This window comes from Equus caballus, chromosome 14, assembly GCF_041296265.1.
Source record: "Equus caballus isolate H_3958 breed thoroughbred chromosome 14, TB-T2T, whole genome shotgun sequence".
Lineage (NCBI taxonomy): Eukaryota > Metazoa > Chordata > Mammalia > Perissodactyla > Equidae > Equus > Equus caballus.
The window spans coordinates 36,690,664-36,708,952 of record NC_091697.1 but is presented as its reverse complement, the minus strand read 5'-3'; the positions used below and the strand labels follow the sequence as shown (position 1 = coordinate 36,708,952).

General features: G+C 40.5%; 1 long non-coding RNA gene across 1 annotated transcript in view; it reads left to right on the top strand.

The window, feature by feature from the left end:
- LOC138917444 (uncharacterized) overlaps positions 1-17,606 on the top strand; it is a 427,142-nt gene extending 409,536 nt beyond the window's left edge. Inside the window, exon 9 of the long non-coding RNA XR_011425475.1 lies at positions 16,489-17,606. This is a non-coding gene — a long non-coding RNA (uncharacterized lncRNA). The remainder of the gene's footprint in view (positions 1-16,488) is intronic.
- The last annotated feature ends 683 nt before the right edge of the window (positions 17,607-18,289 follow it).

Genomic DNA, 18,289 nt, shown 5'->3' with positions numbered 1-18,289 from the left:
AGGGAGAGTGTAGACCTGCTAGAGAGCCACCTCAGGATGAAGCCAGCACTGTAGACTATAGGACAGAGAGAAAAAGGGGAACGGAAAACTTGGTGTCATTGTTTGACCTTTAGGGTCAAGCTTCATTTGAAGTCCACCTGACTTCTTTAGGTTACATGCACTCATAACCTCCCTTCAGTGTTTAAGCTCCTTCAGTTGGGTTTCCTACCACTTGGAACATAAAGAGTCCTAAATGATATCCCTGATAAATTGCGTTCAGTTGTGAGCATTCCATTTTGGACAATGATACAACATAATGGAATGTTTTCAGAGGAGAAAGACCAGGAGGGTGAAAGAACTTCAAGGGAAGATTCCTCTTCTGTTCCCATGACCAAATTAAGCCTTCATTCCCAGGCTAGTCCAAGTGGCTGATGTGACCATTTTGACATTTCATAAATTCCCCTGGGAAGGATTCTAAAAGCTTCCAGTCTTCATTTAAAATAGTATGGTAGAAGAAACAAGGCCATTTGATGAAGTCACTGAAGCCACCGATCTCCCGGTATCATCAGCACAAAAAAATAAGACAGCAAATCATGTAAAATTACTTTTCTTTTAAATATAAGTGACATTTATATCAGCATAAGATTGCATTTTAATAACTGTGCTACTCCAAAATGTGTCACTTTAGTTGTACGATATTATAAAAGAAAACCAGTGGACATTATTTTTGTGTCATTTTCTAATCCAGTACATTTTTATAAAATTCTACAGATTGAGTTAATATTTTAAAGCTGTATATGTAATGAAATTTGAAATATTCTTTGAAGATAGCTCTTCTGGAAGGCTGATAAAAACATCCAATAAAGGACTGCAAAGAATTGTTTTCAGACGCTTGAGGGAGAAGGTAGAAAGACTTTCTCTGTACTCTCAAAACGGTCTGTAAGCTCCTGTTTTGTGGCTAAGTCAACCAAGCTGCCCACTTGCTCCTTGGCACCCCCGCACCCCCACCATTGGAATGAGAAGGTACGGATTCTTCAGAGGTTACAAACTTTAACGCAGAAGTTCACAATCACCTGGGGGGGGCTTTAAAAATATGGATACTATTAGATGGAGAATTACCATATGATCCAGCAATTCCACTCTAGGTATTTACCCCAAATAATTGAAAGCAGGAACTTGAACAGATACGTATAAAGCATCGGCCATAGCTGCATTACTCACAATAGTCCAAATGTGGAAACCACTCAAATGTTCATCACTGGATAAATGGACAAGCAAAATGTGATCTATACATACGATGTATATTTCCTTAAATGTATACTTCCTTAAAAAGGAAGGAAATTCTGACACATGCTACAGCATGGGGGAACCTTGAAAACGTTTTCCTGAGTGAAATAAGCCAGACAGAAAAGGACAAATACTTTATGATTCCACTTATATGAGCTACCTAGAATGGGCAAATTCATAGAGATAGAAAGGAGAAGTTACCCGAGGCTGAAGGAGGGAGGAATAGAGGGTTATTGTTTAATGGGTACAATGTTTGTGTCTGGAATGCTGAAAAATTTCTGCGGAGGTATGGTGATGATTGTTGTACAACAGTACGAATGTGCTTAATGTCACTGAATTGTACACTTAAGATGGTTAAAGTAGTGAATTTTATGTGATTTCTATTTTACCACATTAAAAAACATGTACATGCTGGTACCCACCCCCAGAGATTCTTATATAGCAGGTCTGGGGCGCAGTTTAAGTATTGGGATTGTATAGGCCACTCAGGTATTTCTAATGCACAGCCTCACGCCTTAGGGTCCGGCAGGTAATATAAATGAGTCAAAGCAGCCAGGTGGGGACTGAGAAGACATGGAGGGCACATGCTTTGTCTTATGGGGGTAGCTGCCGCCACTAGGCCCTGGTTAATTAGTGCCCCGAGAGAATACAGGTCCCAGAGTGGCCAGATCCTCTGAATTAAAAGAAACATGTACCTGGATGTTTTTAGGAAATCTGATTTTTAAATTACCCTAACTTATTCAAATTTTAAAAGAAATAAAATACTAGTTGACAAAATACAGTATGTGTGAGGACTGTGTGCTGGGTACCAGCCATCCTGGGTTGCCTGGGACTGTCCATGTTTTAGTACCAAACGTCCTCATCTTGGAAAAACCACACAGTCCTAAGCAAACCAGAAAGGTGGGCCGCCTAGGAGGATACTCATTTACAGCTTCTGGTCTTCTGGTCTGAAGAGGTGGAACAACACACATGTATTTGATTCTATTCAATGGCCACGGACTGGTGACAGTACAAGGAGGAGTCATGGAGAGGTTTCGATCTCACTGTGATATTTACTAGCAGTCACACTACCCCAAGCCATTCAAAATAAACATGCACTCTAAGCAAGAATAGCAAACCTGCTAAGCAAACCCAGTCTTAAGACAAATCTCACAGCTTTCCTCCTTATTAAGTTTATACCCCTATGCCCCTCCTATACAGAAAATTTGGAGCCACCACTGGCATTGACAGCTACACAGGCACAATTCTAGGAAGAAAGCTCCATGGTCGTGGCCATGGTTTCTCGTTCTACTTTGTTGTAAGTGATGTAGAAGTGATAAAGACATGGTGCCTGTTCCAGAAAGGTCCCTGGATGTTGCTAAAAGTCTTTCATTGGTCAGGTATCTATCAATCTGTGGCTCTAACATTTTTTTCCACTGTGGTCAACTGCCCTGCTGAGACATCTTTCCTTGGTGGGTAATAGATTTATTAACATATGTGGTAGTCTTTAAGGCTATTCGCAAGTATTCTGGTTCTTCTCTTTCTGGTCACATGGCTCTCCTGGGCCTCCAGCTTGCCCACTCATCCCACAGATCTTGGGTCTTGCCCTCCCCCATAGTCAGGCGAGCCAATTCCTTATAATAATCTCTCTCTCTCTCTCTCTCTTTTTCCATCTCTCTCTTTTATATATGCATGTGTGCATGTATATATACATCCCATTGGTTCTGTTTCTCTGGCAAACCCTAATACAGCATGGCATGTAAAGGTGGGCCTAGAGGCACTATATATATATTTTCAAGCAGCTCAATCTTCTTAACTCGTGTTCAAGGCCCTTTCAACCAGTCCTAGAGCCCAGCCTCTCTTTCTAACATAACCAATGATGCGGCCTCACTGGATTCCTCAAACATGGCGTCATCTACCCCTCCATGCCTTTTTACATTCTATTCTCCAGGCCTGGACTGCCTTTCCTTTCCTCTGTAAGTATCTTATCTTATTTTGTTTTTTTGTTGTCATCCCTGCTATCTATTTCCAGTACTTTTTCATCATCCCAACCATAAACTCTGACCCATTGAACAATAACTCCCATTTACCTCTCCCCTCGGTCCCTGATAACTTCTATTATACTTTCTGTCCCTATTAATTTGCCTATTTTGTGTACCTCATATAAGTGGAATCATACAATATTTTTCCTCTTGTTTCTGGCTTGTTTTACTTAGCATAATGTTTTCAAGGTTCATCCATTTTGTAGCAGGTATTAGAATTTCATTCCTTTTACCAGCTATATAATAGTCTATTGTATGTTTATACCACATTCTGTTTGACCATTTTGGGTTGGGCTGTTCATTTTGTTCTTATTATTAAGTTATAGTTCTTTATATATTCTAGATATTAACCTGTTATCAGATATATGGTTGGCAAATATTTTCTCTAACTCTGTGGATTGTCTTTCATGGTCTTGATAGTGTCTTTTGATGCAGAAACATTTTTAATTTTGATGAAGCCCAATTTATCTGTTTTTCTTTTGTTATCTGTGCTTTTGATTTCATATCTAAGAAACCACTGCCAGGTCCACTATCAAGAAGATTTTCCTCCATGCTTTCTTCTAACAGTTTTACAGTTTTAATTCTTTAGGTCTTGGATCCATTTTGAGTTAATTTTTTTATATGGCGTGAGGTAAGAGTCCAGCTTCACTCTTCTGCATGTGCATATTCACTTTCCCCGGCACTATTTCATTTGCTGAAAAGATGATCCTTTTCCCATTTAACGGTCTTGGCACACTTGTCTAAAATCAATGGACCATATATGTAAGAGTCTGTTTTATAAAATTACATGAAAGTTTGTTAATTTTTGGCCTCACATCTTAGAAGTTATAACAGAGTATAAAGAGGCAAACGAAAAATTACTCAAGAGTTTTCCATCCAGATTAATATTTTGGTATATTTTTCTGTTATTTTCCCTAATTACATAACAAAACGCATGGAATAATTGCAGCTATTCCTCAGGTAGGCGTAAGTGGAAGACAAAATAGAAAAGGTTAAACAGTATCTGCCTTATATTTATGTTTATGCATTTTGTAATCAAATTCAGATTGTGCTATAAAAGATTTTACGTCTATATTTTCTCTCAGCATTACACCTGGACATTTTTCACGTAATTACTTATTCTTGGAAACATACTCCATTGTTTAAGGTGCACCTCAAATATCACCATTTCTGAGAAGCTCTCCCAGCTCTCTCTGACCCCAGGTAGAATCCGGGTGCATTCTACATTCTTGGTACCCTTGGGCACATTCTATTCTTCCTTATAATGATGCTGACTGCCACAGACAGAGTTCTTAGTAGGTGCTTAGTAAATTTTTGTTGAATTAAAGAAGGTGCCTCACACAGGGCTTCTGTTCAGTCAGTGGTCAACTTGAACATGTGACATGCCTCCACCTCCTCTTCCATTCTTTTGATATCACATCTCTGGACAGCAGCAGGCTCTCAGGATAGTTCTGGAGAGTGCTGGCTAACCAGAAAGTATTGTGGAGGTCAATATGGTACACATGGGCCAGGCTTGAATCCAAAGTCCTCAGTGACTCCAGAACACATAAGAGGCTCTGTGTCAAGATGCCCATTCACTTCTGTTCTGCTCTGCTTCCCAAATGATCAGGCACACTATTCACAGGAAGGAGAAAATGAAATGATAGTCCCTTTAGACAAATGTTACCTCACTGCCTTCTTGTCTTGAAGGCACTTGCAGTGTGAAGAGTAATGCTGTGCCCATGCGTTAGGTAGCCTGACAGCCTGTGCCTCTCTTCAGCTGCCCAGGGTAAGGGTATAGCAAATGCATTCCCAGATAGTTCCAATCATTTCAGCTTCTCTTCCCTCTGTCTCCATACCTTACGCTAAACTCAAGCGGTGGCAGTGGACTTGGAGCACCTCGGATCTGGCTGCACCACTTACTTGCAAAGATTATGAAAGTCATAAAAATTTCAACTTCTGTATTTCAGTTCTGTTACCTACACATGCAGAATGCTCTCCACTAACTCCCCGTCTTAGAGTTTGAGAAAGAAGCCTTCAGCTTCACGCTCAAAGAGACCGGCACCTACCCCTTGACAGGTGGTCTGCGGATGTTTCTCCAGCCTCCTTGGCAGAAACAAGTTCCAGTCTGTGCATAAAGAACACTGTCTCTGCATTCTTACCCTTACCCACGGGCGTGGACAAAGCCCTTTGAGGGAAAGCTATCTGATCAAATTGAGAAATACGAGTAGCAAAATAGTATAAGGCTTAGACAGTATATGATTTCATTGTGTTTATATCAGTAGTTAATGCTAAAATAAAATAAAGACAGCTGAAAAAAATGGACCTTCAACTTTATGCCAGGAACTAACCTGAATGCTCTACACATTTTATTTTATTTAATCTTCATGACACTATGACTATTTTGCAGTTGAGGAAATAGAGGTTCAACGGCTGGTTGAAGTTTGCACAGTTGGTCAATAGTTATTTGAAAACTAGCAGTCTATTATCATCAGAGCCCATGGTCTTACTCTCATACTGTCCTCTCTCCTGTTAACCTCTATTCAGCTTTAATTTTAAAAATACCGAGAATATATATATTTTACTCCAAAGTTGGAGATGCATGCCACTTAGTTAGAATGAGTATCTATGTGTGGGCATTGCTGGAAGAATTTTTGTTATAACCTAAGAAAGAAATTTTAACAATACTGACTGTCTCACGAGGGGGAAACTCTCCACCTCTGGGGGATATTCAAGCAGAATTTGCTGAAGGATTATCATTAGTCAACAATGTTGCAGAGCAGATTCCAGCCGTGGAAGGGTAGTTGGGATAAATGACCCTAAAGCTCTCCTCTGTTTGAAGGACCCTAGATGAAAGGATTCTAGAGGATCTCTTTGCTATTTTCTGCCCAGTTTGCTTTCTCTGGGCTGTTCCTTCCCATGAGCCAGAAGGACACAGGAATGACCTCCTTGAACTCACAGTGGTTCAGTTTGACTCTGTCCCTTGCTGTAGACAAGTGGACCAGAGAAGTTACCAAATTCAAGATGAGCCAATCAGCTTCCCTTCCTCATTGACATGAAAAAAAGCAAGTGTGAGTTGGTCTCTTAAACAGAGGGAATTTAAAGTGAAGAACCCTGTGCTCACCAGGCTGACTGGAGATAGTCAGCAGATAGAGAGATAGAGGGAGAGATGGAGGGAGCCGGTGCAAGAAGTGGGAGAAGCAAAGATGACTGGTGGTGGGGAAATACCGCCCTGTCCCTGATAGCCTCAGATTCCCAGCTCCAGTTCTTCCTGAGGACTTGGGACTCTGTGAGACACTCCTGTGTCTTTACAGTCAAGTCTCCTAATGGGTTCCTGTTACCTGCAAACAACCAGAGAGGCTCAACTAGGAAAGGGACAAATTGGGATCACCTTCTCTTTGAACATTGGTGAAAGGACAGGTCACAGCAGCCCTGCAGTGCACAGGCTGGAAGGTCTCCAGATTGCCATCCCCCATCTCCGTCTACTTCACCTTTGGTGCCTGCAACTCCGTGAACGCACAGAGGAGTCCATTTCTGTGTGGGGAGTTGTATGAATGCAAGGGAGATTTGTGGCGCTTTGTTTGATCCAGCTGTGGCTTAGATGGTTTAGTGAAAATAAGGGTGCAAGGGAAGGAAAGGTTTCCCAACAAAGGAAGTTCAGGAAACCTGTGTTTTAGACCAGATCCAACAATTACATCTCAGAGTTTGGCTCAAGTCTCATTCTATTTAGGTGTGTGAGACATTGTTGTCACTTCTATAGAAGTTCATAGAGACCCTTGGTTTAAACATGATAAATCACCTCTGAGAATGGCTTTAGGGTGAAACTAGTGAAGCCTGTCTACTTCTTTTCAGTGAAAAACTTGGGGCTACCTCCTGAGCAAAGTCTCGTGTTGGGCATGATTAATCAGGAGAAACACTACCCCAGAGAGACAAATAATCTTCCCATTCTTAAGGAAGTCTGGACTGTTTTTCTAGCACATATGGACAACTCATAATTATTCTTAAGTAACCCTGAGAATTTTAACATGAATTGAGTTATGTGTTTCTTGTTAAATGGATCAAATTTCAACAAAGCCCGGGAAACATCTTGAAAAATCACATGAATGCAATTTCCAAAAAAAACAATCCAAGAATTACTGCCAAAGAGCTTTATTTCTACTAGAAAGGAAGAGAAGAGTTTCATTTTGCCCCCCACACAGATTGTATGTTCAATTTGTGGTCTGCAATGGAAAATTCTGCTGATTTTGCTGATTCAGGGGAGGAGAGAAATAAAGAGGACTATTGTTGTTTGAGTGATAAAACTGTTTTTCTTTCTCTAATATTAAATTGTTATTAACATTTTCAATTTGAATCTACAAATAGTGAGATTTAATGGGTGTGAGGTATCATGGGAGGAGAAGGACAAAGAACTGACCACATGATGCTTGTCCCATGGGCCTTATAAGTTAGATCTACACGTAGGGCAATGCTGGCCCACACAGGCCCTTGTGTAAATTAGAAAAAGACGCCCCTTCCAGGCAGATGCAGCCTTATGGGCAACCAGTGAGCACAGGGGACATTTATGCAAATTAGAAAAAAACATCTCTTTCTCTGGTGGCTGCAACCTTGTGCCAGGGTGCACATCTTGATTTCATCCTCCTTGCCTTTGACCAGGTGCTCTTGTGCTGGACACAACTTGCCCATCTGACCGCAGCATTCCTGCCTTATAAGACGTGGAATGCACTAATCTAAGGATCACTCATCGACTAAGTGGATGCAATACAACCATCATTCTCCATCTTCAGTGAGTAGAAGGATGACCTGGGAGCTTGTTAGAAATACCTGAGCCTCACCCCGGATATTCTGATTCAGGATGACTGAGATGAGCTCTAGAGATGGTATTGACAACACACTGTCCCGGGTGTTTCTGATGCCAGTGATCCAAGAACAATAGTTTGAGAAGTAAAGATGTAAGAAGTACATGGTCTGGGTCATCTCGAAGGAGAAGAGATCAAGAACATGTTGGAGAAGACCTACAGAGGATGGGGAATTTTAGTTATGTGATAACCGAACTGTAATTTCTGGAACTTTTGCCTTAGTACAAAAATGTTTTCATTTCCCAAAATGGATGAGAAAAGCTCAGCAAGGCTTATTTGAAATTGTCCAGAAGAGAAAAATGACAGCTGATGAAAATTGTTTCTATGATGAATCCCTAAAATAAGCTTTGTTTGGGGACTAAAAACTTTGCAGCCACTAACGCTAACTTCTGCCTTTTGATATGGAAAAAATGATAAAGAAACAACACGCTAGTTGGGTCTAGGCAGAGATTGACAGTGACGCCAAGACATCCAGAGATGTGACACCTCTGTAATGAACTCCCCCATCTGCTTCCCAGAACGTTCCTCCAGCGGCACCCCTAACTCTCCAAGGCGCCTCTGATGATACCAGCACATACTTAATTATAGGAAACAACTCTGGCTTCTGGCACAACAAGGTCTCCTTTGGAAATGGGACTGTGCTGCACATGGAATGGTGGTTTCCATTAAAAAAATTCATTAGCAGTTTTGAGGCCTTCAGCTCAGAGCATTTTATACTTTTCTAAAAAGCATTATTCTATAATAATAAGACAAATATAATCCAAAGTATTCTCTGGCACAGAAGACTTTCTTGTTTCATTCTTCCTATTTCTTCCCAAATCATATACCAACAAAAAGGCAATTGTCACCATAGGAAGAATGAAACAAGAAAGTCTTCTGTGCCAGAGAATATAATTGCCTTTTCGTTGGTATATGATTTGGGAAGAAGAGTCTTCTCTACCGTTATTGGGTCAACCTTCTATCTTTGCATTTTGTTTGTGGTGGAGGCAATAGTTTTATCTGTAAAGATCACATTTGAGAAAGCCCAGAATGGAAAAAATGGGAAGAGAGAGGTGCTATCCCATAGTATAGCAATCCACCTGACCCAACAGTCTGTATGCTGGGTAATGGCAGGTGAAAAGCATTGCAGCTGTTAATCAGTCGTTAGAAACATCACAGCATCTTCACTTCCAGATGTGTTAGCTCTCTGCCATCTGTCTTCTCATGTGCTCTTGCTCCTTTCCTTCTTCCTGGCCAAACATCCCACTCCTCTTTTCTTTCCCAGCCCTTCCCACTATGCCCTGTGAAACCTTCTTTGGATTAATAACATACTGCCCTGCCTCTTCAACTGTTTGACATATTCAGTCTCAACCTCTTCACATGTCCCTCTAACATTTTTGAACTGAAACCCAGATCTCCTAAATTCTAGATTTGTAGGTCTAAATCCAAATATTTTTTCAAACTTTTCACTTGCATACCTAGAGACATCTAAAACCCAGCATGTAACAAATGGAAATCATTACCTTCCCCAAATCTGCTCCTCTACCTGTGCTGGCTTCAAAGTCCTCTTGAGAGATAGATAGATAAATAGATGGACACATACATACATACACACATATGTACATACATACATAGATAGGGAGATCAATAGAGAGAGAGAGAGATAGGTAGGTAGGTAGAGAGAGAGACAAAGAGAGATGTACATATGTATGTGTGTATGGGCATCATAGTTCTATTTTAGACATGGATTATTTGAACTGAATTGAACTCCAACAAAAAAACAATTTGGTGGTAAGATTTTAAAGCTATAATACTCTTGCTGTCCTCATACCTGGTATTAATTTAAGAATATTAAATTCTTATGTCACAAGTCAAGAGAAGGTATTATCAGTATATCTCAAAATGTGATCATAGCATATGTGTTCTGGAGGATTTTAATAGAAATGCTCGGAAGTGTTCCAGTCTCAAAAGAGATTTGAAACACTGGGTTAAACACTAGATTGCTGTACTGCAGGATTTCTCAGGGTTTTTAATATACTAATTCACACTGTGACTCTATAAGATAAAGAGTGTGCAGCATTTTCAGACTTTTTTTAAACTATGGAATCCTTTCTCATACTTCCATCTTCCTTCTCTGATACACCCCCCAACACACACACTTTCATAATTAATATTCTATGGGCTATACTTGAAGAAATATTTACAGTGGCTTATCTGGTTCTCTTCCCCTTCTTAAAACCCCAGGCTTTCATCCCAGTGGTTAACAATATACTCCATGGTCTAAGGTGAACTTTACCATCTTAGAAAGCCACTTCCCTCAGAGCTTATCAGAAGAATAAAGTGAGGAAATTACCCTTACATGAGGCAAGTAGAGAGGAAGAAGACCAGTACTGGATAGTATGGGTTGGAATCACTGTAGTAGACCAGAGAAGGGTGTAGCAGATGCTGTCATTGCCCACCTACCATCTGTTCCTCCTTCCTTCCTGGAGGAGTCCTGACTTTGTTCAGGTATCAACCTCTCCCCATGAAGACTTGCACCTTGAAAAAGAGGACTGCATCTCCAGCTCTTGGGATGGGCCGAATTGGTTTATTACTAATCCTATCCCCTTTGCCTGTGATTGGTTCCAGGAAGGGCACATGACCCAATCCTGCCCAAAGAGACATGAGGGAAAGACTACAAAGGGGCTTCTGGTAAAAATTTTCTTCCCCATAAAAAAGAGAGTTAAGAAGAAATGGCCTCTCTCCTTCCTCTGGATGTTGTGTGTTGGACAATACCTGGAAATGCCATCTTGCTCCTAGCCTGAAGATTAAATTAACACCAAGATGGCAAATCAGATGGAAAGATCCAAGATCCTTGATGACAACACTAAATCCAATCTCCCTGAAGCCTGCCCTTTCTCTCAATTTCTGAATATTTTTTAGGTCTGTCTGTGTTGAAGTCTTTGTTGCTTGAGATTAGAAGCATTCTAGTTGTAACTGACGATGAGATAAGTGGATTCTCTGGGGGAGGCTTCCAGTGTCTTCACAATTCCTTTTGTATCCGTGGCAAGTCAAGACATGCTCTCCCAAAAAATCTTGAGTTGAAACTACATAGACATATTATGTGGTGATCTGGAAGATGTTATCTGGTGAAGACCATGTTTGTTAACCATCTGGATCTGGCAAACACCAGGATAGTGGAATAGATGTGTTGCTTCCCAGTTCTGCCTCTTACTGGCTGTGACCTTGGGCAAAGCACTTAACCTCTCAGAGCTTCAGTTGTAGCTGTGAAAAGGGGATAAATAATAGTATGCACATCATGGAATTTTTTGGTGAGGATTACAAAACATAACCCATGAAAGTTCCCACCACAAAGTAACTGCTAGCTTTCAAAGGGCTGGCTCTCAACTATTTGGGCAGAAGTTATTCATTGGTCTCAGGTGTCAGAGAAGGTTATTAAAATAAATGATTTCTATATTAGCTTCCTATTTTTTTTAAAGATTAGCACCTGAGCTAACATCTGTTGCCAATCTTTTTTTTTTTTTTTCCTTCTTCTTCTCCCCAAAGCTCCCTAGTACATAGTTGTGTATTGTAGTTGTGGTCCTTCTGGTCGTGCTATGTGGGACTCCACCTCAGCGTGGCCTGATGAGCAGTGCCATGTCCATGCCCAAGATCTGAACCTGTGAAACCCTGAGCCACCAAAGCAGAGTGCAGGAACTTAACCACTTGGCCAGGGGGCCAGCCCCTACTGTCCTATTCTTAAACCATAAGTTTCGCAAAGGTAGGGCAGAGAACATGTCTTATTCATTTTATATCTTCCACCACACTTACCACAGAAAAAGTGTTCAGCAACCATTTAGGAAGGCAATTACAGCCTGGAGCTCCTGCTAAAATGCCTCATCTACTCCTAATTTTGTGTCGTGGAGATTTGAAAGTACAGCTGTAAATTCTTTGACACTCCTCCCATCAAGAGGTGGACCTACGTTAACTCTGGAATCTGGGTAGGGTTATAACTTGTTGAGCAGAGAACAACAGAAGTAATGCAATGCAGTTTCTGAGTTGAGTCATAAAAAGTCATGTAACCTCCGCTGTGTTCACTGGAAGGAACATTCACTCTTAGAACTCTGATCTTCCATGAAGGAAGTCTGACCACCTTGAAGCTGCCATGCTATGAGGAAGCCCAAGTCACAGGGAGAGGCCTTGTGAAGGGTCTCCAGACAACTGTCATGGCTGAGCTAAGCCTTCAAGTCATGCCATTGTAGACCCTGACATGTGAGAGAGGAAGCCTCCAGATACTTTCAGCCCACAGCTGTTCTAATCACCTCCAGCTATTTGAATGATCTCAGCTGAGGCCCCAGACATCATGAGGCAGAGATAAAACATCCCCACAGTGCCTTGTCTGGATTCCTGACACATGATATTTGTGAGCAGAATAAGAGGGTGGTTGCTTTATGCCAGTCCAGTTTTGGGGTTGTTTGTTACACAGCAATAAATACCTGGAACACCTGTCATTCTTAGTTTGATTTCATAGCTTAGTGGTTCAAGGCCTATGCTTCTTTTTAAAAATAGAAGTAAATATTAAAAATTATGACAAGAGTTTGGATATTTCATGACCCTTCCTTTCAAATTTTGGTGGAATTGGGGACACCCTAGTTAGGGATGGTGTTTGATATTTTATTGAGTTCAGTTTCCTTCTTCTGGAATTCTGAGGAATAAGATGTAGCTCTTAATATACCTGAAAACTGAAAAATTTTCTAAAATCCTCTCAATTCAGTGCTATATTCCTGTATATTCAGTTTGAGAGATTTTAGTTGTTGGACAAATTTTAGATCAATTCCTTATATAATGAGTAGCTAATTTAAGTCAAAGTACACTTACTCCCTTGTTTTGCTTTTTATTTTCTTTGCCCTCCTACATTGTAGGCAACGTTGAATAGTGCCAGACTTCTTAGCATCTGGAAATCGTATAAAATTCAGTTTGTGAATAAAAATATTCTACCATTTCCTGGTCAATTGATTTTGTTAAATACTAAAATTTGGCTTATTCCTTTGTAAATGATGAGGACAGGCAAAAACTAATGTAACTTTCAAAAAATATGTATGTTTTTAAAATGACCATCCTGTTCCAGAAAATAACTCCACAAGTGATTTAGAAAATCTGTTTCTGACTAAAATCTAGCTCTAAAACTGAAACCATCCATTGATTCATTCATATAAATATTCATTCAATAAATATTTTTAGAGTACCCATTATGTGTTAGCCATTATGTTAGGTAAGGAGAATTCAGAGGTAAGCAAACCCAAAGATTTCTCCTAGAGGTATTCTAAAGAGAGACAGAAAATGTTTTCCTGGTGATTACATCCTTGAGCTCTGTTTCAGTCCCACTTCTGCAACAGCTGCAGGAAGTTCTCAGAAGCATATTTGCTGTAACTCCAGCTACTTTGTCACCGTTGGCAATAGGCAGAAAGAATCTTAGGTGGAGCTGCTCTTTTAGTAAATTAAACAATGATCAAAACTTTGTGCATTTTTTCCACCACTATGTGTCATCTAATTTTCCATGACCATCAAGACATTATGTGTGTGATAAGTGAGTACAAGATCATACATATAACAAAAAGAAAACATGCATACACAGAAAACAAATATGAAAATATACTGGGTAAGGCATAATTTACCATACAGTTAAAAAAAAATGAGTATTCAGCCCACAAAAGATATTTACTGCTTTAAGATTTTGCAAGGGACGTCTATGTCTGACCAGTCTATGTTCTTTTCTTTTGGTAACATTACCCTAATTTTGCTTGAGAAACCACTGCTGTTCCATTCTCAGTCTATGTGTTTTGAGTGTGGTTAACCCTGCTCCCGAGATTCAGGGGCAGGTATGTGACATAAACTGCCAATCAGCATATGCCAATCCTCAGGCCAACAGTTATTGGCTCTGGGGCAGTCACATGACTCAACCTAGTCCAATGAGAACTTCATCCAAGTTGCTGGAAGAGCCTTGACAGAGGCACTTGGTCTTCCCGTTAGAGTTGCTGACAGATTATGATGTGTGCTTGGGGCTTCAGGCTGCCATCTTGCTACCACATGGGATGATTCATCCAGAGAGTGAGCCAACCCAGAAGAAGGCAGAACTAAGATGAGGGAGGAAATCACACCCCATGATATTTAAGTCTTTTCCTCTTGACTAAAAATTTCTTAAATTTTTTTATTTGCTTTTTTTATTAGCAACCCTGTCACTTTTAGTAACTTCTTCTGCCTCTCTACATGTTTATAAACTAACCAGCATATATGTAGTACCTAAACACTCACTTTGCTTTAATAAGCTGCCTTTCAAGCCATTAGAGAAAGATTTAGAGGTTAAAGAATGATGTGGTAAGTAATTTATGTTTGAATCAACCTCCTATTTTATAGACTATGTTAAAAAGTACCCATAAATATTTCTTCTTGGCATCTTCAGGAATCTTAATGGGTTAAGTGGCCAGCATGTTCTACACGTTGTTCAATTCACAGTGATCTACCTGAGCAGGCATGGGCTTCCCTCCCATTTCCCTTCTCTTATTTCCATCATTACTTCAATGGCTGTCTGTTCTGCAGTGCAGGGCAATGGATCCTTAAGAAGGTCACCGATATATATATATGTGTTCCTGGCCTTAACTCCCTGCTTCTGCCCCCAGGATTCTGATGCCTATAAACCCAGGTGCAAATCCAGGAATATACATTTTTGACTAGAAAACCAGTAATTTTAATCCATGTGAGCTACTCTTTGTGAAGTACTGGTGTAAGGGATTAGAATCTTAGAGGATTATAGCTGGAGGAAACTTTACACATGATCTAGTCCTGTCTTTATTCCCAACACCCATTTTGCAGTTGTGAAAACTAGGACCCAGACCCAGAGCTGGACACAAATGGTGGCAGCACTAGAATCCATGTCTCTGGACTCTGACCAAAGCCTTCCCACTGTGCTTGTGTGGTCGTCACACTCAAACCTGAAACAGAACACAGCTGTGCTCTCCCCTGCAGCCTGAACTCAAGATTAAATTTTTAGAAAAAGAAAGAGGAAAAAAGAATAATGTGAAACCCCCTAGCTGGTTTCATGCTACCCTGCTGTGGTCTCTGGTTAGTTATTTTGCATATGGGACAGAGAATGTCTACAATGATAATATGCCTACAATTTACTGAGGATATAATATGTGCCGAGCGTTATGTTCATACATGCATTCTCTCTTTTAAAGCTCACATCATCCTTAGGAAAGAGGCACTAGCACTGCCTCTGGGTGTGAAAAGTGAGGTTAGGTCATCTGCCCAAATCACTCAGCCAGGACTGGACAACGATTTCAGTCCAAACGGGCAATGGTGCCTTGCCCTCCTTCTCCTTCTCTTTCCTTCTCTCCCTCTCTCCCACCTCCCTCTCCCCTCTCCACTTTCCTTTCCTCTCTTCTCCCCCTCCCCTGTTTTGCCCTCTGCTCCTCCCTCTTTCCCTCTCCTTCCCCCTCCTCCTCCTCCCTCCCCTTCCTCTTTCTTCTTTCCCCCTCCTCCTCCTTCCGCCTTCTCCCTTTCTTCCTCCTCCTCCTACCAAGGACTAATCTCCTAATCTCAGCCAGCCAACCTGCAAGTGTAGGTCATTTGTTACAATGTAGGAGTGGCTGGCAATGCGCACTGTCCCCACATGGCACTTTAGAATGATGCCACATGTTGGAGATTGTTGAGCTTGAATGTCCTACAGTAGAGGGGAAGTCTGGGATATTCCTAATGATGATGACGAAGGTAGTGATCATGATAATAAGGATAAACAATAACATTAATTGAGAGTCACTGATGTCCCAGACACTCTTCTCAGGGTTCTGTGTACATTATTTGTTTTACTCCCCACAACAGCTCTAAGATATAGGAATCATTATTACTCTCATTGCTTTTATGAATAAACTGAGTCAGAAATAGGTTAAGGAAATTGCCACAGTTCTAAGTACATGATGGAATAGGGAATCAAACTCAAGTAGTTGACTCCTGAACCTATGCAAAATAGGATGATGGCTAAATAATAGAATTACATGACTTTCCCAAATCAGGAAGGATAAATCCCCAATTTAGAGTCTTTAGGAGTATCCAGGATACCATGTCTCTCCAAGTCCCTACAACAGTATTAATATGGAAAATAATGACAATAATATTGATTACTAAGACATTCTGAGAATGTATGGTATGTGTTTGACACCTTAAGATCTTTGAAGGCATTATGCAATGTAATCCCATAGTCACCCCATGAGTTGGGTAGTGTTATTAAATTCCACTTGCAGATAAAAGGTTACATAACTTGCCCCATGTCATTACCCAAGTTGATATTAAAACTCTTGATACCAAACTTACTGAATAACTCAAGAGAAGTATTTTATCTCTATCTCTTCTAGGTCTAAAAGTGCTGGAAGACTCCGTGAGTCCTTGTAAGATGCTGCAAGAACTTGGTTATCCTTTATAGAAATAACCTGTCTTAGCGTGGCTCTCAGTGGCTGAGAATCCTTCCAGGATGTTGTGTCTGGAGTTGTCACTAAACGTTTTTCTGTGATGCTGGAGTGCAATGACACAAATCCTAATGTAACCTATAGAGGAGACACCAGATAGGGTCAGGCCGGGACTCACTTCTCCCAAATAGAAGTGAACTTTACTCTTCCAGAGCATTCCTGACATAGAGTCCATTGGAAATAACCTAAAGGCTCCCTTTCAAAGACTGGGTTATAATTCTTCAATAAGGAATTACCAAAAAGTAAAATTTAAGTCATTTAGCCATATATACTGCAAGTGTAATTTTAATATCTCTCTTTCCATTAAAGCTTTGTTCTTATTTTTTCTTCTCTTACTAACAAAGCAGCTCCCTAGCTGATTTCCTGTCTGTGGTTTTGGGCTGAGTTAGAGTATGTGGGTTGAGCCGGCAGCCCACGGTGAGCTCTCTCCCGGTACCATCTGCGCACCTCATTTGACACTGAATCATGCATTCTTCTGTCTTAATGTGTCTCTCATATTGCATCTTGTATTGTTGTTTAAAGTTTTGTGTGTTTAACTCTTGCCTCTTCAATTAGCTTGTAAGTTCCTTAAGGTCGGGGACTATGATTTATTCTTCTTTGCAGCCCCCATATTGCTGTTCAGTAAATTGACAAGGAAACATACTGAAGAAACTCTCTCACACGCTGTCTGAGTTCTCCATGCCTTGCACATTAACATGGCTTCATAATCTTCACAAACTTGAAGGGCTGTCTCTATTTAAGGCACAGTGATAGGTCCCCAGGAGGGTGCAGTAAGAACAGGTGGGTGGGTGTCAGAATGGTTTGGTTTATATACCAGCTCCATTGCTCATTAGTTCTCTGACTTCAGCAAGTTTTTTAACCTCTCTATAACTCAGTTTCTTCAAATATTACAGTGCTAATAATCATGCCTACATTCTAAAGCTGATTTAAAGATTAAGGCATACAAATTACTTAGAAGAGGCCCTGGTGTTTAGTAAATATCAATAAAATGGTGGCTGTTCTTATTATCATTGTTATTGTTGTTATTGTTATTGTTATTACTATTATCAGTGCCCTGCAGCCAAAGACCACTAGGAATGCCTGTGTAGTTGAACAAGTTGGGTTTATTCCTCATTGCAGTGAGGGGGAATGTATGCCATGAGGAACCCTGGGTCATCTGAGTAAGAGGGTATTAGAAAGAGCTTATTATAGGGTTTGGGTTTGTATTAGGTGATTTGGCACAGAGTTGAAGAAAGCAGGATTTTGCTCTGGTTGGATGCTGTCAGAAAGTGGGGGTAATCCTTTGGGGATCTAAAGAAATCTTATTTGGGAGAGACTAGATGGAAGTTGAGTATCTAAATAAATCTCAAATAGAAGTAGGGCACACTAGACAATGCTAAGGCTGTAGCTAGTTAAGAAGTAGCAGTCACTCGTATTAGCCAAGAAAGAGGGAAGTTTGGTTATTTTTGTGGTCTAGACAATGTTCATGCTTTTTTCCATATTCAGACATGGTTATGGCGTGGTCTTATTTTCATCTTGATCCGTCATGGTCAGAGTGGTCTTGTCTGATGTCAATGCTCTGTGAAATTGTTTAGATTCAATAGGAAAACACCCTGTCCTAGCTGACACTACTCAGCCAACTTCTGGATATATGAGGTGGCTTGTCTCTTTCTCAGTGTGAATAAAGTAATAATAATAGCTACCATTTATT